At 40.3% G+C, this 27,805-nt stretch overlaps 1 pseudogene across 1 annotated transcript; it reads left to right on the plus strand.

Annotated features, from left to right (window-relative positions):
- The first annotated feature begins 640 nt into the window (after positions 1-640).
- Positions 641-27,805, plus strand: LOC308658227 (elongation factor 1-alpha 1-like; annotated as a pseudogene). Its single transcript has 5 exons — positions 641-673; positions 8,066-8,120; positions 24,987-25,978; positions 26,210-26,787; positions 27,794-27,805. The product of its transcript is annotated as an elongation factor 1-alpha 1-like (transcript).

Below are 27,805 nucleotides of genomic sequence, written 5' to 3' on the forward strand. Positions count from 1 at the left end.
GTTTTAAATGGAATTACCGCATGGATGTGAATGTTACCTCTGTTGACCGGTGATGAGTTCTTGCTTCCCCAATGTTGAAGTATAACACCAGAGAAGCACTCCAAGGCAAGGTCAGAGTGGAAAGTAGATGCTTTATTAAAGAACAGCAGAAAAGACTTCTCCCGGAGGAAGAAGGGGACCCAAGAGGTGAAACCGTGGAAGTGTGGTTGTTTCCCCATTTTATAGTTCTTTCAGTGATGGAATATAGGTGGTAAGGCCCAAAGGGTGGGGCACGGGGGGGCCAAAGAAGTAATCTGGGCAGGAAGGACTTTTGAGTCAGCATCTTCAAGTTTGCTGGGAGCTGTTTCATTAACACTTCTTTGGGATGGGCTCTGGGCCTTGGGCTTTTCCCAGACTTCATTAACATTCCAAGAGTTGTTCTGCTTTTCCCAGAATTAATTCTCAACATGTCCTCCATTTTGGATCTTACTCGATATTAGACCTGATTTACCTAACTACACTGATTACCTAACTTTAAATCTGGCTTCATTCCCCTCTCTAATTTTGGGAACTCCTTACTGCTGTAAGGAGAAGGGGCAATGGCTTATTCTGGCTGCTTCAGAGCTGAAAAGGGGTGTCGAACATGAGGGGACTCGACGACATGGGGGACGATGTGGTGGACGACATGGGGGATGTGAGTTCCCTTTTAGAAGTCAGTTCTATTTGAAGTCTGGTTGGGGAAAAACAGGTTGTCATCTGGGGATGGGTGCTTCTATGAGAGAAACAAAAACCGTGAGTACTGAATAAATGTTGCAGCAGCTGGAACATGTCACTGTACAGAAGTTCCCTCACCAGGCTTTAACATCCCCAGTTATCAGGACTGTAAACATAACATTTAACTTTTAGGGTTATAGATGTCCTTCCTCTTCAGATACAGTTTAATAATTTAATGTCGTCTGATCTTGCAAAATCCTTTTACTAGTATGATCTCTGTGTCTAATAGAAAAACCTTTAATTCTGTTACTTAGGGCTGGATAATCATACTAGCAAACACCAAGCTTACCTGTGTAGGTTAGAAATAGCTGTAGGCTTTAAACTAAAAACTACTCTGGCAGTTCCTTTTGATAGTTATCAGGCATTCCTGCCTAAGAATCTCTTTTGTAGCCTCCAGTTTACTTATTCTTAGAAGTTACATTTAACTATTATTATTATTTAAAATGCCCAGGAATAGCTGTGTTTCGGTTTTAACTGTCTTTGCTAAGTATTTAAGACGAAGTAGTCAAACTGTCTTTTGTTTCTTTCTATTGTTAACAGTCAACTGAGTTTCCCTGGGAGTCCTGGGGGAACTTTACAGCAGCTTCTCAGTTCCGATAGTGCCTAGGATGGGTCCATGTGGCTTCCCTTCGAAGCATCAGGGATGTCTACCTTCTCTGATGACCCTCCTCTTCATAGAAAATGCACTGATTGGCTTTCTGTCCTCCAGTGGTCTCATTAATCTCCCTGAGGTTATGTGGCCCAGAGTTGCAAAGCTCTTTAGAGATGTCCCGTGTTCCCTGGATTCAGACTGACTCAGAGGGCAAGAGCCAAATATTGGTTTTCTTGGCCTTTTTAATTTAACTTTAATTTTAAAACTTAATCTTAAACATCCAGCAAAAAAATTTCAATAGCCTTACATTAAGAGTACTGGGCTTTAATGTCTATCTCTCTATCCTGTAGGTGATAACTCATTATCTTAAATTAACCCAAGTTGTGTGTTCTTAAAGCAGTACCTCTGCAAAATATTAACAGGCAATCTTTAGACCATTTATAAGAAAACTACAAAATAAAATTAACAAGAGTAAAAACATATTTAGTTCATGTAATAGCTACCTTGAATTTTGGCAGAGTTATACTTTATAATCCCCTGTTTGAGATCCTAGTAATCTTGATAAAAACCAACTTTTGGACACAAGTTTAAATGTACTGAAATCTGGCCTACTTCTTTCATAGTCATTCTCATATGTAGTAAGATGGGACACAGAGCCTTATCTCAGGTACGGAGGGGCTCTTCATAAATCTTAAGTACTGTAGTTCTGAAGCTGATCTTTGCTTTTTATTTTTATTTTTATATATTTTTTTATATTTTTTATTGGTTGTTCAAGACATTACAAAGCTCATGATATATCATCTTTCATACATTTGACTCAATTGGGTTATGAACTCCAATTTTTACCCCAAATACAAATTGCAGAATCACATCAGTTATACACTCACATTTATACATAATGGCATATTAGTGACTGTTGTATTCTGCTACCTTTCCTATCCCCTACTATCCCCCCTCCCCTTCCCTCCCATCATCCCTCTCTACCTCATCTGCTGTTGTTCAATTCTCTCCCTTGTTTTCCCCCCTTTCCCCTCACATCCTCTTCTATGTAATTTTGTGTAACATTGAGGGTCTCCTACCATTTCCATATGCTTTCCCTTCTCTCTCCCTTTCTCTCCCCCCACTCGTCTTTGTTTAATGTTAATCCTTTCTTCATGCTCTTCCTCCCTGTTCTGTTCTTAGTTGCTCTCTTTATATCAAAGAACACATTTGGCATTTGTTTTTTAAGGATTGGCTAGCTTCGCTTAGCATAATCTGCTCTAATGCCATCCATTTCCCTGCAAATTCTATGATTTTGTCATTTTTTATTGATGCGTAGTACTCCATTGTGTATAGATGCCACATTTTTTTATCCATTCATCTATTGAAGGGCATCTGGGTTGGTTCCACAGTCTAGCTATTGTGAATTGTGCCGCTATGATCATTGATGTGGCAGTATCCCTATAGTACGCTCTTTTAAGATCCTCAGGGAATAGTCCGAGGAGGGTGATAGCTGGGTCAAATGGTGGATCCATTCCCAGCTTTCCCAGGTATCTCCATACTGCTTTCCAAATTGGCCTTACCAATTTGCAGTCCCACCAGCAGTGTACAAGTGTACCCTTTTCCCCACATCCTCACCAACACTTATTGTTGTTTGACTTCATAATGGCTGCCAATGTTACTGGAGTGAAATGGTATCTTGCTAGGAACCACAAGCAAATATACGATGTATGGCACCTTTGGTTGTAAAGTGACGCCAGCTAGCCACTGAGATGACTATGTTAAGATTTACATTCATATGCAAATTGGACTCCCGCTGTTCACCTTGGCCTGCTACCGGAATCATGTTACCAGACTCTTGGAGAGTTCCCATTGGTTGGGGAAGGATAGTAGGAGGAAATTCCGGGGGAGGTCCGGGGGACCCCGGGTTCCGGGAGACGCGCGGTTCCGGTGGACGCCCGCGTGGGAGGACCGGGTTTGGCTTGCCGGCGCCTACAGAGTCTTGGCGGCTTTTTCAAAATAAAGTTTTGTTCCTGCTTGAGTGGCTCGTGATTCTGTGCCCAGCCAAGACTGCGGCAGTATCTTAGGATGGTTTTGATTTGCATTTCTCTGACTGCTAGAGATGGTGAGCATTTTTTCATGTACTTGTTGATTGATTGTATGTCCTCCTCTGTGAAGTGTCTGTTCAGGTCCTTGGCCCATTTGTTGATTGGGTTATTTGTTATCTTATTGTTTAATTTTTTGAGTTCTTTGTACATTCTGGATATTAGGGCTCTATCTGAGGTGTGAGGAGTAAAAATTTGTTCCCATGATGTAGGCTCTCTATTTACCTCTCTTATTGTTTCTCTTGCTGATAAAAAACTTTTTAGTTTAAGTAAGTCCCATTTGTTGATTCTTGTTATTAACTCTTGTGCTATGGGCGTCCTATTAAGGAATTTGGAGCCCAACCCCGCAGTATGTAGATCGTAGCCAACTTTTTCTTCTATCAGATGCAGTGTCTCTGATTTGATATCTAGCTCCTTGACCCATTTTGAGTTAACTTTTGTGCATGGCGAGAGAAAGGGATTCAGTTTCATTTTGTTGCATATGGATTTCCAGTTTTCCCAGCACCATTTGTTGAAGATGCTATCCTTCCTCCATTGCATGCTTTTAGCCCCTTTATCAAATATAAGAAAGCTGTAATTTTGTGGATTGGTTTCTGTGTCCTCTATTCTGTACCATTGGTCCACCTGCCTGTTTTGGTACCAGTACCACGCTGTTTTTGTTACTATTGCTTTGTAGTACAGTTTGAACTCTGGTATTGCTATACCTCCAGATTCACACTTCCTGCTTAGAATTGCTTTTGCTATTCTGGGTCTTTTGTTTTTCCATATGAATTTCATGATTGCTTTATCTATTTCTACAAGAAATGCCGTTGGGATTTTAATTGGCATCGCATTAAACCTGTAGAGAACCTTGGGTAATATCGCCATTTTGATGATGTTAGTTCTGCCTATCCATGAACAGGGTACATTTTTCCATCTTCTAAGATCTCCTTCTATCTCTCTCTTTAGGGTTCTGTAGTTTTCATTGTATAAATCTTTCACCTCTTTTGTTAGGTTGATTCCCAAGTATTTTATTTTCTTTGAGGATATTGTGAATGGAGTGGTTTTCCTCATTTCCATTTCAGAAGTTTTGTTGCTGATAAACAGGAATGCCTTTGATTTATGCGTGTTGATTTTATATCCTGCCACTTTGCTGAATTCATTTATTAACTCTAGCAGTTTCTTTGTAGACCCTTTTGGGTCTGTTAAATATATTATCATGTCATCCGCAAATAACGATAATTTAAGTTCTTCTTTTCCTATTTTTATGCCTTTAATTTCTTTTGTCTGTCTAATTGCTATGGCTAGTATTTCAAGAACTAAATTGAATAGAAGTGGTGATAGAGGGCATCCCTGTCTTGTTCCAGATTTTAGAGGGAATGCCTTCAATTTTTCTCCATTTAGGATGATGCTAGCCTGAGGTTTACCATAGATAGCTTTTACAATGTTGAGGTAAGTTCCTGTTATCCCTAGTTTTTCTAGTGTTTTGAACATAAAGGGATGCTGTACTTTGTCAAATGCTTTTTCTGCATCTATTGAGATGATCATATGGTTCTTGTCTTTAAGTCTATTGATGTGGTGAATAGTATTTATTGATTTCCATATATTGAACCAGCCTTGCATCCCAGGGATGAATCCTACTTGATCATGGTGCACAATTTTTTTGATATGCTTTTGTATTCGATTCGCCAGGATTTTATTGAGAATTTTTGCATCCAAGTTCATTAGAGATATTGGTCTGTAGTTTTCTTTCTTTGAAGTGTCTTTTTCTGGTTTCGGGATCAGGGTGATGTTGGCCTCATAGAATGAATTTGGAAGAGCTCCTTCTTTTTCTATTTCTTGAAATAGCTTGAAAAGTATTGGTATTAATTCTTCTTTGAAGGTTTTGTAAAACTCCGCTGTATACCCATCCGGTCCAGGGCTTTTTTTGGTTGGTAGTCTTTTGATGGCTTCTTCAATTTCTTCCTTTGTTATTGGTCTGTTTAAATTGTGTGTGTCTTCCTGACTCAATCTGGGCTGAACGTATGACTTAAGAAATTTATCGATATCTTCACTATCTTCTATTTTATTGGAATAGAGGGTTTCAAAATACTTTCTAATTATCTTCTGTATTTCTGTAGTGTCTGTTGTGATATTGCCTTTTTCATCCCGTATGTTAGTAATTTGAGTTCTCTCTCTTCTTCTCTTCGTTAACATGGCTAAGGGCCTGTCGATCTTATTTATTTTTTCAAAGAACCAACTTTTAGTTTTTTCAATTTTTTCAATGTTTTTTTGTGTTAATTTCGTTGATTTCTGCTCTAATTTTAATTATTTCTTGTCTTCTACTACATTTGCTGTTGTTTTGCTCTTCCTTTTCTAGGTTTTTGAGGTGTAGTGTGAGTTCATTTATTTGTTGGTTTTTTCTTTTTTTGAGGAAAGAACTCCAAGAAATGAATTTCCCTCTTAAAACTGCTTTCATTGTGTCCCATAGATTCCGGTATGTTGTGTCTGTATTGTCATTTGTCTCTATGAATTTTTTTATCTCCTCCTTTATGTCTTCTGTAACCCATTGATCATTCAGTAACATATTGTTCATTTTCCATGTGATATAGGATTTTTCCTTCCTTCTTTTATCATTGATTACCAGTTTCATTTCATTATGATCAGATATGGTGCATGGTATTATCTCCACGCCTTTATATTTACTAAGAGTTGCCCTATTGCATAATATATGGTCTATCTTTGAGTAGGATCCATGTGCTGCTGAGAAGAATGTGTATCCACTTGATGATGGTTGATATATTCTATATATGTTGGTTAAGTCTAGGTTATTGATTGTGCTATTGAGTTCAATAGTTTCTTTATTCAGCTTTTGTCTAGAGGATCTGTCTAATGGTGAGAGCGGTGTGTTGAAGTCACCCATAATTATTGTGTTGTAGTCTATTTGACTCTTGAACTTGAGGAGAGTTTGTTTTATGAACGTTGCAGCTCCATTGTTTGGTGCATACAAATTGATAATTGTTATGTCTTGTTGGTGGATGGTTCCTTTTAACAGTATATAGTGTCCTTCTTCATCCCTTTTGATTAACTTAGGTTTGAAGTTGATTTTATTCGATATGAGTACGGCCACTCCTGCTTGCTTCCGAGGGCCATGTGAGTGATATGATTTTTTCCAACCTTTTACCTTCAGCCTGTGTATGTCTTTTCCTATCATATGAGTCTCCTGAAGGCAGCATATTGTTGGATTTGTTTTTTTGATCCAGGTCACTAGCCTATGTCTCTTGATTGATGAATTTAGGCCACTAACATTTAAGGTTACAATTGAAATATGATTTGTACTTCCAGTCATGTTTATTTATTTATTTATTTTAGTTTGGCTAGTTTTTACTTTTTGGTTATTTTCCTCCCCCTTTACTGAGATACCTCCTGCTTTTAGTTTTGGGCACTATTTTTCAATTCCTCTTCTTGTAGTATTTTGCTCAAAATGCTTTGCAGTGCTGGTTTTCTGGCTGTGAATTCTTTTAGCTTTTGTTTATCGTGAAAGATTTTAATTTCATTGTCAAATCTGAAGCTTAATTTTGCTGGATACAGTATTCTTGGCTGGAATCCATTATTTTTCAGCGTTTGAAATACATTGTTCCAGGATCTCCTCGCTTTCAAAGTCTGTGATGAAAAATCAGTCATTAACCTAATTGGTTTACCCCTGAATGTAATCTGCCTCCTTTCTCTTGTAGCTTTTAATATTCTCTCCTTGTTCTGTATGTTGGCTATCTTCATAATTATATGTCTTGGAGTTGGTCTATTACAGTTTTGAATGTTTGGGGTCCTGTAGGCTTCCAGGATTTGGCAATCCATTCCATCTTTCATCTCTGGGAAGTTTTCTAGAATTATTTCATTTAATAGGTTGTCCATTCCTTTGGTTTGATTCTCTATGCCTTCTTCTATCCCGATGACTCTCAAATTTGGTTTTTTTATGACATCCCATATCTCTTGAATAGATTGCTCATGGGATTTAAGCATCTTTTCTGTGTTGACTATATTCTTTTCAAGTTGATAAACTTTGTCTTCATTATCTGATGTTCTGACTTCTACTTGATCTAGTCTATTTGTAATATTCTCGTTTGAGTTTTTAATTTGATTTATAGTTTCCTGCATTTCTAGGATTACTGTTTGATTTTTTTTAAGATCTCTATCTCCTGGTAAAGCTCGTTCTTTGCCATTTGAATTTGTTTGTTTAATTCATTTTCAAAATATACTTTTATTGCTTGGACTTGCTGTCTCATGTCTTCTCTAATATTCCTTTCCATCTGAGTTAGGTATGCCTTGAGTTCTTTCCCTATCCCTGTTTCTGATGCTTCTAGGTCCTCCTGTAGATTTAAATTGTCCTGCATTGTTTGTACTCCTTTTTTCCCTTGTTTTTTCATGATGTTCACGCTACTTTTCAGCTCTATTTGATTGCTGTGTTTCTGCTCTCTTCTATAAATTTGTTTTGTTTTTTTATATCTCTGTTGTCTCTCCTTTGTGTTGGTAGACTATGCCTCTAAAGTGGATTCCGTTGGGAAGGAATTCCGACGGCCGAGCTCCAGTGTCGTCACCTCTCTGCTATGGCGGGCCCCAGGCTCCTTACTGGGGTGTCTGAATGGAGGGGTGGGACTGGACTGTCTCTGGTTGGTTTCAGCTCCCGGATGCCGGCGGCCGGGCGGTCTCCAGCCACCCAGTCGCGCTGGCAGCCGGTGGGTGATTGGTCGCCAGCTGGCAGGCAGTCTCCAGCCGCCCAGTCGCGCGGACAGTGGGTGGGCTGTCACTGGCGGGCGGGTGATCTCTAGCCGCCCAGTCGCAGGGTCGGTCGCCAGCAGGTGGGTGGTTTCCAGCCGCCCAGTCGCGCAGGCAGCAGGCAGATGATCGGTCGCCGGTAGGCGTGCAGTCTTCAGCCACCTAGTCGCACGGGCAGCGGGCTGGCTGTCGCCGGCGGGCGGGCGATCTCTAGCCGCCCAGTCGCAGGGGCAATGGGACGGCTGTCACAGGTGGGCGTGCGGTCTCCAGCCACCCAGTCGCAGGGGCAATGGGCCGGCTGTTGCTGGTGGGCGGGCAATCTCTAGCTGCCCAGTCACGCAGTCGGTCGCTGGCGGGGGGGGGCGAACTCCAGCCGCCCAGTTGCGCGGACAGCGGGTGGAGTTTCTCAGGCGGGCGTGCATTCTCCAGCCGCCCAGTCGCGAGGGCCTGGCCTCTAGTCCCCTGGTTTCTCCTGCTAGTCCTGGTTTCTCCTGCTAGACCAGATTTCCCCTGAGTGATGCCTCTCAGCAGTTCAAACTGTACTCTGGGCCTGGAGGGTGGCTATTGAGAACCCCCCGGCACTCTATTGTTTTGATTTTTTCCGCTTGCCCCTCCCCCCACGCTGGCAATACAGGTTTTGTTTTCCCCGCTGATGGGAGGGGGAGTTGAAGGTCGGGTGTCTGTAGTTTTCCCCATGTCTTTATGCAGGCTTGCTCTGATAATCCCTCCCTCGGAGAGCCTAGGAGAGATTTTATTAGAATTCCCTGATGTATGGGAGATGAGCTGAGTAACACACACCTGTTTTATTGTTGCAGTCTGTCGGAGAGTGGTGGTGGTTACTTCAGCTCTCCAAGATGGTGGCCGCTGGTTTCCTTGGTGGAGTTTCCGTTGTGGGGGATAGAACTGTCCCGCTTCCTTCCCCGTCTGAAATCCCGAACTCAGCCCGGGGCTCCATGAGTGCTCAGGTGGCAGGATTCCACAGAATCTGCAGCAATCTCCCTGCTTGCTGGTCGCTTCTCGGTGGCTCCCTGCCATTTGTAGCCACAGGGCGGGCCGCGCGGATCAGCCAGCCCAGATCTCCGGTTGCACAGTTGGCTCGTGTATGAGACTCAATTACCGGACCTCAGTGCTGGAAATCCTTCCTCTAGGTTTTAGTGCACCCCCATTTTGCTGTAAGTTCCTAACAAGATAGTTTTTTTTTTTTCATTCTAACTCGTTATTCACCTGCGCAGTGGCGCGGACACGGGGTATGATGCACTCTATTTGCGGCCATCTTGGGAATCTCTGATCTTTGCTTTTTAGACATCATTTTACAAAGCCTACATAAATTGTTGCTCAAGTTCACATGAATATTAGCTAACATAATATAATATCACATCTAAAACATTAATTGAAGAAAGGCTGAAAGCTTTTAACCTTTTGTAGAAAAGTAGCAAAGTACTTTTGTGTTTTACAATATCAACCTTTACACAGATTAGGCTCTCATTAACTTAAAAATACATTTAAATTGTGTCTCAGTGTAAAAAGTAACATAGAACTTTACGTATCTTATTGATAACAAGTCCAGTTATAGAACACAAATGATATAAATAAATCTCCAACAAGTTTTTCTTTTAAGCCTAAAATTACCATACAACTTTAGAACACCAGCTTGATATAATGTTTTTTTTAATGCTTCTACCACACAGATTTGTATACCTGGAAGATATGAACACATTAATAGCACCACAATTACATTGATGTCTTTATATTAACCAAATTTAGCTTTTAAAGAAAGAACAAAGCACAATTTTCTAAAACAACAGTTCTTGTTTAACCAGCTGTTTAATTTCTTTAAGATTACTTGCTCAAAAAACTTACACATATAACCAACTTACACAGACCTTCTTTATCACTTACTAAAACTCTCTTATTTACTTAATCAAATAGACTCTCTTATCCAGAAACACATTTTCCCTCTGTTAAATCCATACCTAGAACCTTCTAATTTCTCTTTTCCATCTGTTAACCTCTTTTTCTGTTCACATTTTGAAACAATCCTTCTTAATTTCTGAATTTAGGCAGATTATTTCATAGGCATCAACATTTTATTAGGTTTTTTTTTGAACACCTAGAAAAACTTATAAGCTTAATTTTAAAGAATCTTTACTTTCATCTATTTACCCAATTTAAATTGAACCATTTAAATCATGTGAATCAAAGATATTTGGATCCATTTCTTTTTAATTTCATGAGGCTCCTCATGTATCTGCCAATTGTCATACCACTGCATGATACATGGACATACACACATACAGACATAAAACACATAACGCAAGTGTGCACACATAACACAATACTAAAGGCCTTGTAGCTTTTCTCAGGTGAAATCTCCATTGCAATGTTTAAAAAACTCCACAGTTGATCAAAAATAGAACTGATCAGAAAAACATTAATCTAGGTCTGTAGGATCAAAATCATGAGCTCAAAAAAATACAGAAAAAGCAAGAGTCCTAGAAAAAATGACCAGTAATTAGTAAATGCCATACAATTTACTTTTTGGTTTAGTCTAGTTTGAGTTCAGGTAAAAAGACACTTTTACTCTTTTTTTTTTTCTCTTGGGTCTCAGCTCAGTCTCCTACTGAGCTCACAGGCTTCTTCTATTTGCATTTCAACTTAAGTCCTGGCTGAGGTCTGGAAGGAGCAGGAAAAACTGGAATTCTGAGCAGAAGCCTCATGCCTAAAGCATTTTAACCATAAGTCACAATTTTCAGGTTTGGATGTTGAAAATTATGATAGAAAAGTAGCAAGTCGGAGGATGTTATCTAAAGATTGATCAGGGCCATGCCAATTTTTGTAACTTCCTCCAAATGTCTGGGGCTGACTGAGTGATAAATTTGTCCTTTAAAAGTAATTGACCCTCTGTGGATTCAGGATCCACAGTGGTGTGTTTTCTCATTGCCTCTCTGAGTTTCCTCCATGAAAATAGCAGGGCTTTCCTGGGGTCCCTGAATAATTTCTGAAATCTTAGAATAGTTAATGGGCTTTTGGTTGATTCTCCTAAGGGCCTGAAGGATCAACATTTGGAAATGGCTAATTTTCCAAGCATCTTGTTCATCATTTGGGTCCCACTCAGGATCATTTCTGGGAACTGCCTGTGCTCCAGATGGGTAATTAGGTTTGCTCCTAGTCTTTTCTGCTGGGGAAGGAGCAAGGTGTAGGTCATCCCCAAATTCCTCGGCTGCTCTCAGAGTTGCTTCCTTCTCATTGAAAGTCAAGGTCTGGTTGAGTAATAGCATAATATCTTTCCAGGTGAGGTCAAATACCTGGCATAAGTTTCAAAATACCTCAATATATTTATCTGGGTCCTCCAAAAATCTCTCCAAGTCAGTTTTTATCTGCCTTAGGTCTTGAAGGGAGAAGGGGGTATGTACTTTGATTGGCCCAAATTCTCCTCCTGGCATCTCCTAGAGAGGTAATATATTTGGTTTGCCTGTTGGGGCAGATGCAGAGAGGCCAGGATATGGAGGACAGGAGAGCTGCTGTTACACACCAACAGCAGATGGAGATTTTGTGGGTCCTCTTGATTCTTTTTCCTCAGTAGGTGAGACCCCAAGATTTTCTCTCTTCATGGCAGATATCATAGCTAAGTCTACTTTACATTGTTGGCATAATTTAGGATTTTCCCTTAGGGCAAAGAAGACCTGAACATATGACACCTCACACCATTTCCCTTCCTTTTTGCAAAATTTATCAAGCTATAAAATTGTATTAAAATTGATTTTTCTCTGGTGGCCAGGTTTCTCCATCAGAGAGTTTGTATTGAGGCCAGACCTGGCGGCAGAAGAAAATGAGGCGCTTTTTCTTGAGTGTCTGAGGGTCAAATCTATCCCAATTTTTCAATATGCAGGTTAGTGGTGCTCCTGGCATATTAGAGAGAGAAGCTCTCATCTGAGTGAGAAGAAAACAGGACTCAGGCACCTGCGCTGGAGAAAACTGTTCTTGTTCTAAGTAGGGACGTCTCCCTAATCATGAGCTTCCTAAACTGTCCAGAAAACCTCTCTCTCACCTTGCTTTGCCAAGGGTGTTTCTGTTCCCCTTTGGCAAATTGCAAGGGTCTCAGTTTGCCCTGTGCCAGAGACCTTGGGAGGATTCAGACTTAAGGGCATTACTGCATTCCTCCCTGCCACTAAAAACCCACTGCAAAAGAGAATCATGATCTTCTTGTCGCCTTTGCTCTGTAGACTAAAGGAACCTCCTAAGGGTGAGGGATATTTACTGGTTGTAAAGTAGTGCTTACTGTCAGAGAGATTACCAGAGGAGTTGATTCTAAAAATGCCTCCCTCTAGCAGCTTAAAGAGAACACTGCACATTTTAACATTGGAGCAGTAAAACAGACTAGTGAAAGTTACCTATGCAACTTAGGGAACCTGGGAAGTTTTTACTAATTATCCCATGCCTTTCTCTCAGTCCTACAACCTTAATTGATAATATTTCTGACCTGTGAAGGAAGGGGAGCATCCAGGAGGGAATGGGTGTGGGGTTGGGAGTGTTGTGTAACCCACATGGAGGCAAGTGTGATTGGGGCTTTCCCTCAGTGCCATTCATCTACCGATCACCCTATATACCCCTTAGGGCTGTCGGGAGAGGGCTCAAGAGAAAGGAACCTTAGGAATACGTTTGAGTGTAACCCAGACCAGAATTCTGCAGTTGTTCCAAACTCCTTCTTCCACCTCCACGCATCCGAGGCAGATCGAGATTAGGGACACTGTGTATTCACACCAATTGCTCTCCAGGCCCAAACAGAAAAGTTGGAAGCGGCTTTGGCAAAACCCAACATGCCTGCTCTGTATTGAACAGGTGATTGAGAGCTGCCTAGGCAGGGAAACCTCTCACCCGAGTCTTGAAGAGTGGCGGCTGCACTAATTGCATCTAAGTAGCCATCGGGTGGCCACCTTACCCTCCAGAAAGAGAGAGAAAGATGCATCTCAGACAGACATAGGGTGAATGGAGAGGCGCTTACCTCAATGGAGAATCTCAATTGGGAACCTTCAATATGTTACCTCTGTTGACCGGTGACAAGTCCTTGCTTCCCCAATGTTGAAGTATAACACCAGAGAAGCACGCCGAGGCAAGGTCAGAGTGGAAAGTAGAGGCTTTATTAAAGGACAGCAGAAAAGACTTCTCCTGGAGGAAGAAGGGGACCCAAGAGGTGGAATCCGTGGAAGTGTGGTTGTCTCCCCATTTTATAGTTCTTTCAGTGATGGAATGTAGGTAGGAAGGCCCGAAGGGTGTGGGGCATGGGTAGGCCAAAGAAGTAATCTGGGCAGGAAGGACTTTTGAGTCAGCATCTTCAAGTTTGCTGGGGGCTGTTTATTAACACTTCTTTGGGATGGGCTCTGGGTCTTGGGCTTTTCCCAGACTTCATTAACATTCCAAGAGTTGTTCTGCTTTCCTGGAATTCATTCTCAACATGGCCTCCATTTTGGATCTTACTTGATATCAGACCCGATTTACTTAACTACACTGACTACCTAACTTTAAATGTGGCTTCACAAACACGCTGGTCTTGATCGTTAATCTGTTCAAAAACTGGGAAAAGCTGAAACCCACTAATGTCTTCCATGGCTTCCTGCACCTTTCTAAATCCTCGCTGTAATGGGGTAAGAAAGCTCATTGCCAGTTCAGAATACCTGTTAAAATTTGTCCTTCTAACAGGAATCGGCCAAATTTGATTATACCTATCCTGTTAGGCATAATCTGTTAAAATTCCCTGGTAATTTCTGGACTTCATTGTCTGAGTCTTCTCCCTCAGATTGAGACCCCTTCGTGAGCCCTTCTCTGTAGCTATCTTGATTCTGACCTCTAAAGCCTAGAGGAAGAGGAGGACATTCTGCCTCTCTATGAATTTCCTCTTGATTTCCTCTCCCGAAAGGGATTTTCTATCCCTGGGAGGCTTCCTCTCTATGGTTCTCCTCTGGTTCAGGTAAAGCTAAGTTTTTTGTCTTTGGCTTTGCACCAAGGTTTTCTGCCAGAATAGAATTTGATTTTGCTCTCAACCTCATTAAAGGAAGAGAGATTCCTTTAGCTTCAGGCAATTTTTCAATTTGTATAGACTTAATGGCTCTCTGAATACCTTTCAATAGATCTTCAGGGGGCCAAGAACTTTGGCCCAAGTAATCAAAAAGGCAAATCTCTAATGCAGTTCAAACCTTTTTTTTTAATTATTAGTTACACATGATAGTACAGTGATCTTGACATATCATACATTTGAATCAAACCTTTTGAATATTTTCAGTACTGCCAGGTAATTCATTAGAAAGACAAACTTTATGTAATTTCCTTCCCAATTTGTCCCAAGTATGTAAATCCGGTGAATTTTGGTCACAAAACCAAGGACAGAATTAACCAACCATCTTTAAAAATTGTGATTGCTGGGTCCTTCTGACCTGCTTTCCCTTCTAAATAATTATTGTGTCTAAAATGGTCCAATACATATCTTTATCGGTAGAAGTTGAATTTCCCATTATTAATTTTTTAACATCCCTTAGCTCCAAAAACTGCCTGGTACCTCCATGACTCTACAAATTGTCACAATGTACTAAATTTCTATAGTGCGCTTCCCCACTCACCTAGAGGATTTAACTAATGCGACTCACTTCAGGGCGCCAAATTTAGCCCACGGCCAGCACAGACTTCATAAATGAAGCTTCAGAACATGAGAAATCTCTAGGAAGTTTTGAATTAAAGAGTCAGACTCTAATTACCTTTTAACCAGCTCCAGGATGTGTTCTCCTAGCTCCAGCCTCCAGCCACCAATTATGGTAGTGAGGTTTACTGAAGAGGCTAGCGAGAGAGAACCCACCAGGGGGTGGACTTTTATTGGGGAACAAAAATTCTGGGGAAAATCCCACCCAATGAAAATGAAGGGGGACAATGTCTCAAGGTCAGGGGCGATGATTGGGTCTTTGGGATAGTGGCAAGACACGCCTCCACATGGACAAGCCCTCGGACCTGAGAAGGGTGGGGAAAGCTCTGGACACAAGATGTTGCTAAGAGCCTCTCGCCCAGCCAGAGAGGTAACTCAAATCACATGCGAGGATGGCCTCCCACATATCCCTTTACTTTCCTTCTGTTTCCTGATTGTTTTGGCCAGAGATTCAATAACTTTATTGCACAGGAGTTGTGAAAGTGGACATCCTGACTTCCTCCATATTTTAAAGGAAATGCTTTCAGTTTTTCCTCATTCACTATGATATTGGTGTTGGGTTTGTCATATATAGCCTTACTGGTATTGAAGCAAGTTCCTTCTATCCCTAGTTTCTTCAGTGTTTTTATCATGAATGGGTGCTGAATTTGGTTGAAGGTTTTCTCTGTGTTTATTGGGATGACTATGTGATTTCTGTCCTTAATTCTATTTATGTGGTGAATTCCATTTATTATTTTGCATATGGTAAGCCATCTTGAAAACCTGAGATAAAACCAACTTGTCATGATGTCCATTCTTCTTAATATGTTGTTGAATATAACTTACTAATGTTATTAAGAATTTTTGCATCTACATTCATCAGGGATAATGGCCTACAGTTTTCTTTCCTTGATGTGTCCTTAACTGGTTCTGGTGTGAGGATGATACTGACTTCACAGAATGAACTTGAAGTGTCCTATCCCTTTCTATTTCATGCAATAATTTGAGGAGCACTGGAATTTGTCCTTCTTTTACGTTTTGGTAGATTCCAGCTGAAATCCACGTGGTCCTGGGCTTTCCTTTATTGGAAAGCTTTTGATAACTGCTTCTACCTCATTGCTAGTTATGCATCTGTTTAAGTCCTCTATGACCTCTTCATTCAATTTTGCCTGGTCATGTGTCTAGAAATGTATCTTTTTAATTTTTTTCCTTAGGTTTTCCAATCTATAGAAGTTTTCAAAATAGTCCTCGATGATTCTTTGGATTTCTCTAATATCTGTTGTGATTTCTTCTTTTCCATCTCTAATTTTATTAATTTGGATTGTCTTTTTCTTTTGGTTAGTTTTGCTAAAGGATTATCAATCTTGTTTATCTCTTCAAAGAACCAACTCTTTGGTTCCTTGATCCTTTGTATTGTTTTTTACTTTTCTATTTCTTTTATTTCAGCTCCCATCTTATGTATTACTTCCTCCTACTGGTTCTGGAATTGATTTGTTCTTTTATTCAAGGGCCATGAGATGAATCGTTAGGTTGCAGATTGGGGAATCTTCCTGATTTCATTATGTAGGCACTCATAGCTATAAACTTTCCCTTTAAACTTCCTTCATAGTGTCCCAGAGGTTCTCATATGTTCTCATATGAGGTCAACCCTCTTTTGTATCATGATTCTAACAATTTTTTTATTTCTCCACTGACTTCTTCTGTCATGTATTCATCATTCAAAGTGTACTGTGCAACCTCCACATGTTTATATAATTTCTGTAGTTTTTTGTGTTTATTTCTGACTTCATCCCATTTTGATCAAATAAGATGCAAGAACTTGTATCAATTTTTGTAGATTTTAGAGTTGCTTTGTGGTCTAAAATATGGTTTATTTTGGAGAAGATTCCATGAACAGCTGAGGAAAAAAGTGTAGTTGGCTGTGTTGAGTGAAATATCTTATAGATGTCTGTTAAGCCCATTTGATTTATAATACATATATATTTTGGTCTGAAGAGTCTTTACTGAGTTTGTGTCTGGATGATCCATTGTTGATAGAGGTGTGTTGAAATAGCCCAGTACTATTGTTCTGGGATCTATCTGAGTCTTTAATCAGAGTAGTGTTCGTTTCACCTAATTAGGTCACCAACACCTGGGGCATAAATATTTAGTACTGTTATGTGCCTAGACACGCAACTGGGCTGGCACTAAATAATCACACAAACATAGAAAGTACCTTTTCCCTGGGGTTCAGTGATGGATCCTCTGACCCAGCTCCCACAAGGGAGGTCAGAGAGGCAGACAAAAGAGAGAGAGCACCCCTGAACCATGTATTTATTGGGGAGAAGGCATTCCAGAAAGCTCAACCCAAATAAAGCAAGGATTGGGTTTCAGGGGTGTGTAGCCCAGTCCCCTTGGGCGACGACCACTCCCAGAGCTGTGATTCCTTGCCCAGCAAAGGTAAGGTGCACCTGCTTTTGCACTTCCAGCTGAAGCCAGTTCCACACCTTTATTGCTCAAGGCTAAGGGTACCTGCTCAACTCCCATGAGCTCAGCTCCTGTTCATGGCGGCCCCCAACAGTTGTATATTCTTCTTGTATTGTCCCACAATATGAAGGGACCGTCCCTCTTTGTCCCATCTGATTAGTTTTGGGTGAAGTCTGCTTCATTAGATATGAGAATAGCTGTACCTACTCATTTGGGGGCTCTATTTGCATGATAAATCCATTTCCATCTTTGTACTTTCAGCCTGTGGCTGTTTTTGTTGCTGAGGTGAGTCTCTTAAAAACAATATATACTTGGGTCTTGCTTTTTTATTTTTTATTTTTTAATGTGCCAGCCTGTGTCTTTTAATTGGATAGTTGAGACCATTTACAATCAAGATTGTTGTAGAGAGATATTTATAATTCCTGCAATTTGGGTTTGTTTCCAACATTTAATTTTGTCTGTTTCTCATTTGCTTAGCTACTCTACAAATGAGATTTGTCCATTTATGAGCTCTGGGTTTGTTTTGACTTCTTCTCCCTGTAGCATTTTCTTAAGTATTTTCTATAGTGCCACCTTAATAGTCATTTGTTGTGGTTGTTGTTGTTATTGTTGTTGTTTCTGCTTATTTTCAAAGATTTTTTAATTTCTGATCAGTTTCCTTCTAAATGTAACCTGTCAGTTTTCTCTTGAGATTCAACAATTCTACCCTTATTCTGTATGTTAGGTATTTTAAATATAATGTGTGATGGAGAGATTCTTTTTTGATTCTATCTATCTGGAATTACTAGTTCCTGTTATCTGTATGTACATCTCATTTTCAAGGTTTTGGAAATTTTTGTGAAGAAGTGTTTCATGTCTTTTTCATGCACATGATAAACCTCTTTGATTGCAATGATTCTTTATATATATAAATAGATGTATATATACATATATATTTTTATACATGAATAATACATACATATCTACATATATTTTAGTTGTCAATGGACCTTTATTCTATTTATTTATATGAGGTGCTGAGAATCCAACCCAGTACCTCACACATGCTAGCCAAGCACTTTGTCACTGAGCCACAACCCCAGTCCTTATGCCAGTGATTCTTAAAGTTGGTCTCTTAATGTCCCAGAGTCCTTGTATATTCTGCTTATGGTCATTTTCTTGTCTTTAATACTGTGTAAATGTTCAGGGTCAATCACTTTGTCTTCCAGCTCTGAGATTCTGTCTTCAATGTGACCTACTCTATGAGAAAGACTTTCAACTGAACATTTTATTTAACTGTGTCCTTCATTTCCAGATTTCTGTTTAGTTCTTTTATATATCTCTATCGGGCTGGGGATGTGGCTCAAGCGGTAGCGCGCTCGCCTGGCATGCGTGCGGCCCGGGTTCGATCCTCAGCACCACATACCAATGGAGATGTGGTGTCCGCCGAGAACTAAAAAATAAATATTAAAATTCTCTCTCTCTCTCTCTCTCTCTCTCAAAAAAAAAAAAAAATATATATATATATATCTATCTCCTTACTAAATTTCTCCTTCATATTCTGTACTACTGTTTAATTCATTCTCTCATTTTTCTCTGTTGTCTTGGAATTCACTGAGCATTTTTATAATCATTCTTATTATGCCATCCACTTTGAAATCTTTGAGTGCTACTCTTGAGGAATCATGCACTTTAGGAAGCACCATGGTACCTTGTTGTTGTTTTTTTTTTTTTTTCATGTTTCTTGTATTCTTGTGTAGGGTTTTAGAATCTGTTGGAATGGATTTCTCTTCCACTCTTACATATGGGCCTTTTTATGGCATAAACTTTTCTTGCCAAAGTATTCTAGAGTAATCTAGTTGGAAACCACTTGTAGGTGTGGTGTCCAGTCTTTGGAGTTAATTCTGTTTTTGCTGTAGGAGTGGATATCCATTAGTGGGACCTGAGTCCCATGCCCAGCCATTCCTACTTGGAGTCTGTTTGATAGTTTGGGGGTTTTGTCTTTTTTCTTCTTTGTGTTAAAGCATCGCTGAAGTGAGAACATGGTCAATTTATGTGTGGAACAAGTTGTGCTATTTCTTGGCCAGGTTTAGCTCTGCTGCAGAATCTCTACCCTGTAGTGTTCCAGTAGATTCCCAACACCTCCCAGGACAGGGGGAAACAAACAACAGCAACAATAGAAGCAAATATACAGCACTAAAATAAATACCCAGTGCCTACTATGACATCTGTGACACTAATTCAAAAACAGGAATGGAGAGGTCAGCAATTCCTGAAAGCAAAAATAATAAATAGCTGAGAATGAGAGTGGGTATTAAATAGCAGCTGTCAACCACGCTATCATGTACTAATGACTGCCATGACATGAATGGGGCAGGACATGGATTATATCAACCAGTTCTCAACATGGTAAAAATGCAGTTCATTAAGAGAAAAAAAAATGTGATAGAAAGGTAAAAGAAAGTTTAAATGTGAAGAGAGAGAAAGCAAAAGAGATTTACCAAACGATGGGTATGAAGAAGGAGGAGAGAAAAAATAAATTTTTAAAAATACATATTTTAGTTGTTGATGGACCTTTATTTCATTTATTTATTTATAGGTGGTGCCGAGAATTGAACCCAGTGCTTCACACTTGCCAGGCAAGTACACTACCACTAAGCCACAAAACGATCCCCAGAACAAAAGAAATTTAAAAAGCAAAGTAAGTATTGGGAGAAAGAAAAAAGAGAATTTGGCTATAAGAGGGAGAAGAAAGCAAAAAGAGAAACAAGAGAAGCAAAGGAGAACAAAACCAAACCAAGGGGTACTCAAAAGACAAGGAAAATAACAACCATAGAAAATGGTAATGAGAAAAAAAGAAACAAATACATACATGTGTGTGTATATATCCACAAACCAATCTGTGCAGCCTATGCCCAACTGCCCTTTCCTTTTCTTCTACAGTGACAGAGAAGACAGTTCCAGCGAGCAAGTGTGCAAGGGCTGGAGGTTGTTAAACCATTCCTCGTCTTGGTTGCTTGCTGTGTTGCCATCTGGAGTGGTCTAACACTGAAGTTGGTTGAAATAGTTTTCCACTTCCACTCTCACAGTACAAAGTAAGAAGGAATGGGAAGTGCTGCCATTAGAGTTTTGTCTGAACAAACCAGATAGATGCACTCCCAGGTGGCGCTACTGCAGAATTCTTAGTGGGGAGATCCAGTGGATCTTAGGATCTTTGTTGGGTGGTATTTGCTCTGGAGTTTTAGATCAACACAACCCTAGGGCTGGGCAGATGTTGATTTTTGGCTGAGAGTCTGGATCTCAGGAGCTTCCTGAGAATTCTACCTGTGGGGCAGGGGAGCCAACCATCCACAGATAGCACACATTCCACTGTCCACAAAGACAGCCTTCAGATTTAATCTCTGAAAAGAAGCATGGCCACCTATTCAGTTTCCTGAGCCTCTTCAGCTGGTCACATGAGCCGCCAGCTCAAAGGGAAAGCAAGTTGCACTCCCCTCTGTATCTCAGACTTGAATCCCCAGGTACAGACTTCTCTGTGCCTGTCTCACTCACGTTCTAGGTACCCTAAGCCACACAGTAGGTACTTGCTGGAGCAGTATGGCAATGTTTGCCATCACCTCCCAGGGGGCTGCATAACAGCTACAGTGTAGCCTCCTCCACATGGCGGCCAGCTTCAGCTCTCCACTTGCTGGTGGGAAAACAGAAAGTACTTAGTACTTATAGTTTGCTATACAGTCTCTGGATCAGCTATGTTCGGGCCACTTTTCTGTTCTATTGGTTTCCCTGTGCACATTTGTGTTGTGTTTCCCTCTCTGTGTTATCCTTCTGCTCTGCATGACCAATGCCACTGCCACAGCTCAACCAGATGTGCATGGATATATCTGTTCTTTCTTGTTTGTGTTCAATTTATCAAAATTTCTAAGAGACTCTGACTATCAATATTGAATTTCAGTGATTCCCTCTTTCACCCGCCTCTCTAAGAAACAATACTCCCACTGATTGAATCCTGAGCCATGGATTAAGCAAAAATGCAGCCGTCCTCTAATCTGCCACTCTGAATCTAAAAGCCATACACTTTTGAAACAATTATTTCATATAATCCTCATAGTTCTACAAGGTACAATTATATGCATCTGATAAATGGGAAAACAGATCTTTGATGGTTACATCACTGGTCCAAGGTCACACAGTTAGTGGTCACACCAGTGCTGTCATATAATTTGCATGACTTGGAGACCCAGGCCTCACCACTATGCAGCACAACTTCTCAAGACTATCTGTATTTCTGTCCCCTACTTCCTCCACCATTTCACTGTGAAGGGTCCCTGTGACTCATCTACTCTCTACTATTCTGTGTTTCATACCTTGAGCCTTCTTTACTGCAAGGCTGTGACCACCACCTATGTGAGGAAGATTCCTAGGCCTCCTACTTCCTTTTTTTTTTTTTAAGAGAGAGGGAGAGAGGGAGAGAGGGAGAGAGGGGGGGAGAGAGAGGGGGGGGGAGGGAGGGAGGGAGAGAATTTTTTAATATTTATTTTTTAGTTCTCGGCAGACACAACATCTTTGTATGTGGTGCTGAGGATCGAACCCAGTCCACATGCATGCCAGGCAAGCGCGTAATCGCTTGAACCACATCCCCAGCCCCTCCTACTTCTTTTTTTATTCTAATTTGTTATGTATGACAGCAGAATGCATTGCAACTCATATTACACATATAGAGCACAATTTTTCATATCTCTGGTTGTACACAAAGTAGAGTCACACCATTTGTGTCTTCATACATGTACTTAGGGTAATGATGTCCATCTCATTTCACCATCTTTCCTACCCCCATGCCCTCTCCCTTCCACTCCCTTCCCTTTATCTATTTTTCATCTATTCCTTCCATGCTCCCCCCACAATCCCATTATGAATCAGCATCCTTATGTCAGAGAAAACATTTGGCATTTGATTTTTGGGGTTTGGCTAACTTTACTTAGCATTATATTCTCCAATTCCATCCAGTTACCTACAAATGCCATGATTTTATTCTCTTGTAATGCTGAAAGTATTCCATTGGGTACACATACCATATTTTCTTTATCCATTCATTATCTGATGGGCATCTAGATTCCACAGTTTATCTATTGTGAACTGTGCTGCTCTAAATATTGATGTGGCTGTGTTGCTGTAGTATGCTGTTTTTAAGTCCTTTGGATATAGACCAAGGAGAGGGATAGCTGAGTCAAATGGTGGTTCCATTCCCAGGTTTCCAAGGAATCTATGTACTGCTTTCCATATTGGCTGCACCAATTTGCAGTCCTACCAGCAATATATGAATGTGCCTTTTCCCCACATCCTCACCAACACTTATTGTTGTTTGTGTTCTTAATAGCTGCCATTCTTTTTTTTTTTTTTTTTTTTTAAAGAGAGAGTGAGAGAGAGGAGAGAGAGGAGAGAGAGAGAGAGAGAGAGAGAATTTTTAATATTTATTTTTTAGTTCTCGGCGGACACAACATCTTTGTTGGTATGTGGTGCTGAGGATCGAACCCGGGCCGCACGCATGCCAGGCGAGCGCGCTACCGCTTGAGCCACATCCCCAGCCCAATAGCTGCCATTCTTATTCACGTGAGATAAAATCTTAGAGTAATTTTGATTTGATTTCTCTAATTTCTAGAGATGTTGAATATTTTTTCATATGTTTGTGGATTGATTGTATATCATCTTCTGAGAAGTGTCTGTTCAGTTCTTTGGCCCACTTATTGATTGGGTTGTTTGTTTTGATGTTAAGATTTTTGAGGGCTGGGGATGTGGCTCAAATGGTAGCGTGCTCACCTGACATCACATGGCGCTGGGTTCGATCCTCAGCACCACATAAAAACAAAATAAAGATGTTGTGTCCACTGAAAACTGAAAAATAAATATTAAAAAATTCTCTCTCTCCTCTCTTAAAAAAAAAGATTTTTGAGTTCTTTATATATCCTAGAGATTAGTGCTCTATCTCATGTACGTGTAGTAAAAATTTGCTCCCAAACTGTAGGCTCTCTATTCACCTCACTGATACTTTTCTTTGCTAAGAGCTTTTTAATTTGAATCCATCCCATTTATTGATTCTTCATTTAACTCTTGCACTAAAGGATTCTTATTAAGGAAGTTGGAGATGGAGATTTGGACCCACTTTTTCTTCTAATAGGCAAAGTGTCTCTGGTTTAATTCCTAGGTCCTTGATCCACTTTGAGTTGAGTTTTGTGCATGGTGAGAGAAAGGGGTTTCATTTCATTTTGTTGCATATGCATTCTCAGTTTTCCCAGTACCGTTTGTTGAACAGGCTATCTTTTCTCCAATGTAGTTTTTGGCACTTTTGTCTAATATAAGATAACTGTTGTTATGTGCGTTTATCTCTGTGTCCTCCATCCTGTACCATTGGTCTACAACTCTATTTTGGTGCCAATACCATGCTGGTTTTATTATTGCTCTGTAGTATAGTTCTAGGCCTCCTACTTTTGCCAGTCCTTTGGTATTTAGAAGTGAACATGTAGAAAACCATTCAGGGCTGGGGATGTAGCTCAGTGGTAGAGCACTTGCCTAGCACATGCGGGGCCTTGTGTTTAATCCCCAGCAAAGAAAACAAACCAATGAAACCAAAACTGTGTGCTGCTTTAAATAAGCAGCTCTTTCCAACTCCCTCACTATCCAGGATTCTTTCTCTATTCTTTAAGGACCACATAAAATGATGCCCCTTCTACAGAGCATGCTCTGGTCTTGTCAAAAAGCTTCTTCTCTGGGAAATCTTTTAGCACCCACTAATACCTAGTGGTGTGATTTCTCATCACCAATCCCTTCTTCCTTCCTTCTGTGTGACAAATGGTGCTTCCTATTTGTGTTCAGAAGGTATTTATTGATCAATTCACCATCAAGTTCTGCTTGTTCCAAATACCTCTCAGCCAGTCCCTGCCCCTCTATCCCACAGCCATGCCCTTAGTCTGAGAGCTAAAGCCTGGATGACCACATGTATGGGTTGCCTGGAGAGGGCTGGAATGACAAGGCTTTTATGTGGGAACTTGCTAGTTACTGCAAGAAATGAAGAAGATGGATTTGGCTTATGACAGTTTGAATCTAATGTGAGTTACCTAAAGATAAATGTTTGGAAGGTAATAAGCTATGGCACTAAATGCTCAGTGAGCAGACAGACAGAAGTACAAGGTTACCATCAGCATGAAGAACTTATCATGAGTGTGTTGACTTTTATCTTCTTCACCCGATGAAGTGGTCCAGTGCCTTTCTTCATGGAATCTGTAAATGTGGTGTAGTACACTGAAAATTTTTTGAATATAGAAGCTTTTTGGCATTCTTAGGATAAAATACATGTAAACCATACTTCTGCATTGGTGCCATTTATTTATGATCTTTTCCTCTTTATTCATAATTGAGCTTAACCTATAATTTTTTAATATTGTTTTTGTCTGAACCACATTAAGGTAATACTAGCTTTCTATGAGGGACTAATTAATCTCCTACTTTTCTACCTTCTAGAAATATTTAAAAAAGAAAGTGATTACCTGTTAAATGACAGTTTCCTAAAATTTCCTCATAAAATCATGTAAACCTTGTGTTTTTGAAGGAAAGAATGTATACCACTAATTTAACTTCTTTTAAAAATTATTTAAATTTTGCTTTTTTGCAACGTGTTTGCTACCAGAACATAGGTGTTGTGAAAACCACTGCTAAATCAAAGCCAAAAGGGGAAAGGGAAAGACTCACATCAACAGCGTTGTCACTGGACATGTAGATTCAGGCAAATCCACCAGTACTGGCCATCTGATCTACAAATGTGGTGGGATCGACAAAGGAACCATTGAAAATTTGAGAAGGAAGCTGCTGAGATGGGAAAGGACTCCTTCAAGTATGCCTGGGTCTTGGATAAATTGAAAGCTGAACATGAGGGTGGTATCACCATTGACATCTCCCTGTGGAAATTTGAGACCAGCAAGTATTATGTGACAATCATTGATGCCCCAGGATACAGAGACTTTATCAAAAACATGATTACAGGCACATCTCAGGCTGACTGTGCTGTCCTGATTGTTGCTGCTGGTGTTGGTGCATTTGAAGCTGGTATCTCCAAGAATGGGCAGACCCGTGAGCATGCCCTTCTGGCCTCCACACTGGGTGTGAAACAATTTATTGTTGGTGTTAACATAATGGATTCCACTGAGCCACCCTACAGTCAGAAGAGATATGATGAAATCATCAAGGAAGTTAGCACCTACATTAAGAAAATTGGCTACAACCCTGACACAGTAGCATTTGTGCCAATTTCTGGTTGGAATGGTGACAACATGTTGGAGCCAAGTGCTAATATGCCTTGGTTCAAGGGATGGAAAGTCACCCGTAAAGATAGCAGTGCCAGTGGAACCACATTGCTTAAAGCTTTAGATTGCATCCTGCTACCAATTCGTCCAACTGACAAGCCTTTGCGTCTGTCCCTCTAGGATGTCTGCAAAATTGGTGGTAGTGGTACTGTCCCTGTGGGCCAAGTGGAGACTGGTGTTCTCAAGCCTGGCATGGTAGTCACCTTTGCTCCAGTCAATGTCACAGCTGAAGTAAAGTCTGTTGAAATGCACCATGAACTCTGAGTGAAGTTCTTCCTGGAGACAATGTTGGGCTTCAAGGTCAAGAACATATCTTTAAACAAAGATGTTTAGGGCTGGGGATGTGGCTCAAGCTGTAGCACACTCGCCTGGCATGCATGCGGCCTGGGTTCGATCCTCAGCACCACATACAAACAAAGATGTTGTGTCCGCCGAAAACTAAATATATATCCACCTCCCCTCTTCTATACTACCCTCAAAAAATTTTTAATATATATATTAACATTTTCTCTCTCTCTCTCCTCTCTCTTTCTCTCTCTCTCTCTCTTAAAAAAAATGTTTGATGTGGCAATGTCACTGGTGACAGCAAAAGGACCCACCAATGGAAGCAGCTGGTTTCACTGCTCAGGTGATTATCCTGAACCACCCAGGCCAAATCAGTGCTGGCTATGCTCCTGTACTGGATTGTCACACAGCTCACATTGCTTGCAAGTTTGCTGAGATTAAAGAAAAGATTGATCGCCTTTCTGATAAGAAGCTGGAAGATGGCCCTAAATTCTTGAAATCTGCTGATGCTGCCATCATTGACATAGTTCTAGGAAAGCCCACGTGTGTTGAGAGCTTCTCTGACTATCCTCCTCTGGGTCGTTTTGCTGTTCGTGATATGAGGCAGACAGTTGCTGTGGGTGTCATCAAAGCAGTGGACAAGAAGTCTGTTGGAGCTGGCAAGATCACCAAGTCTGCCCAGAAAGCTCAGACGGCTAAATGAATATTACCCCTAATACCTGCCACCCCAGTCTTAATCAGTGGTGGAAGAATGGTCTCAGAACTGTTTGTCTCAATTGGCCATTTAAGTTTAATAGTAAAAGACTGGTTAATGATAAAGAAGCATTGTAAAACCTTCAGAAGGAAAGGAAAATGTTTTGTGGACCATTTTGTTTTTGTGTATGTGGCAGTTTTAAGTTATTAGTTTTTAAAATCAGCATTTTTTTAAGAGAGAGTGAGAGACAGTGAGAGAGAGGGAGAGAATTTTAATATTTATTTTTTTTAGTATTTGGCAGACACAACATCTTTGTTTGTATGTGGTGCTGAGGATCGAACCCGGGCCGCACGCATGCCAGACGAGCGCACTACCGCTTGAGCCACATCCCCAGCCCTTAAAATCAGCATTTTTTATGGAAACAACTTGACCAAAAATCTGTCACAGAATTTTGAGACCCATTAAAACAAAAAGTTTAATGAGAAACCTGTGTCTTCTTTGGTCAACATGAACTTATACAAATGTTAGGCAAGAGTTCCTCAACCTATTTGTGGTGTTGAGAATCTGTTAACTTTTAAAGTATGATTAAGTTTTCTGATTGGGAATTTAGTTAAGGGAAACTGGGAGGGATCTTCAAGTACTTAGTGAATATCTGGGAAGAGTGTATTGATTACAACACTTGGTCAGGGTAGAAAAATAACTATGTAATTTACTTCAGAGGACCAAATCCTGTAATATTAAAGGCTGTTACTTCTGAAAAAAATTATTTAAATTTTAACTGATCATTAAAACACAATATTGCATAGATTAATAGCAGACCATGTGACACATGGCTGGCCTCAAACTTGCCATTCTCCTGCCTCAGCCTCCTAATGAGCTGAGATTTTACCCATGTATCACTGTACCCAGGCAGGTTGAAAATATCTGTCTTCTCAAACATTTATCATTTCTTCATGTTGAAAATATACAAAATTCTTAATTCTAGCTTTTTGAATTATATAGTAAACAACTGCTATCTATAGTTAGTTACCAATGGTGCAATAAATAGCACACTGGAACTTCTTCCTATCTACCTGAAACAGTACTCATTGATCCACCTCCCCTCTTCTATACTACCCTCAAATTCTCTTCAGCCTTTGGTAACCACCATTATATTCCCAATTTCTATCAACTTTTTAACATTTTATATAGGAGATCACATAG

The sequence above is a fragment of the Spermophilus citellus genome, assembly GCF_964194105.1.
Source record: "Spermophilus citellus genome assembly, chromosome: 10".
Lineage (NCBI taxonomy): Eukaryota > Metazoa > Chordata > Mammalia > Rodentia > Sciuridae > Spermophilus > Spermophilus citellus.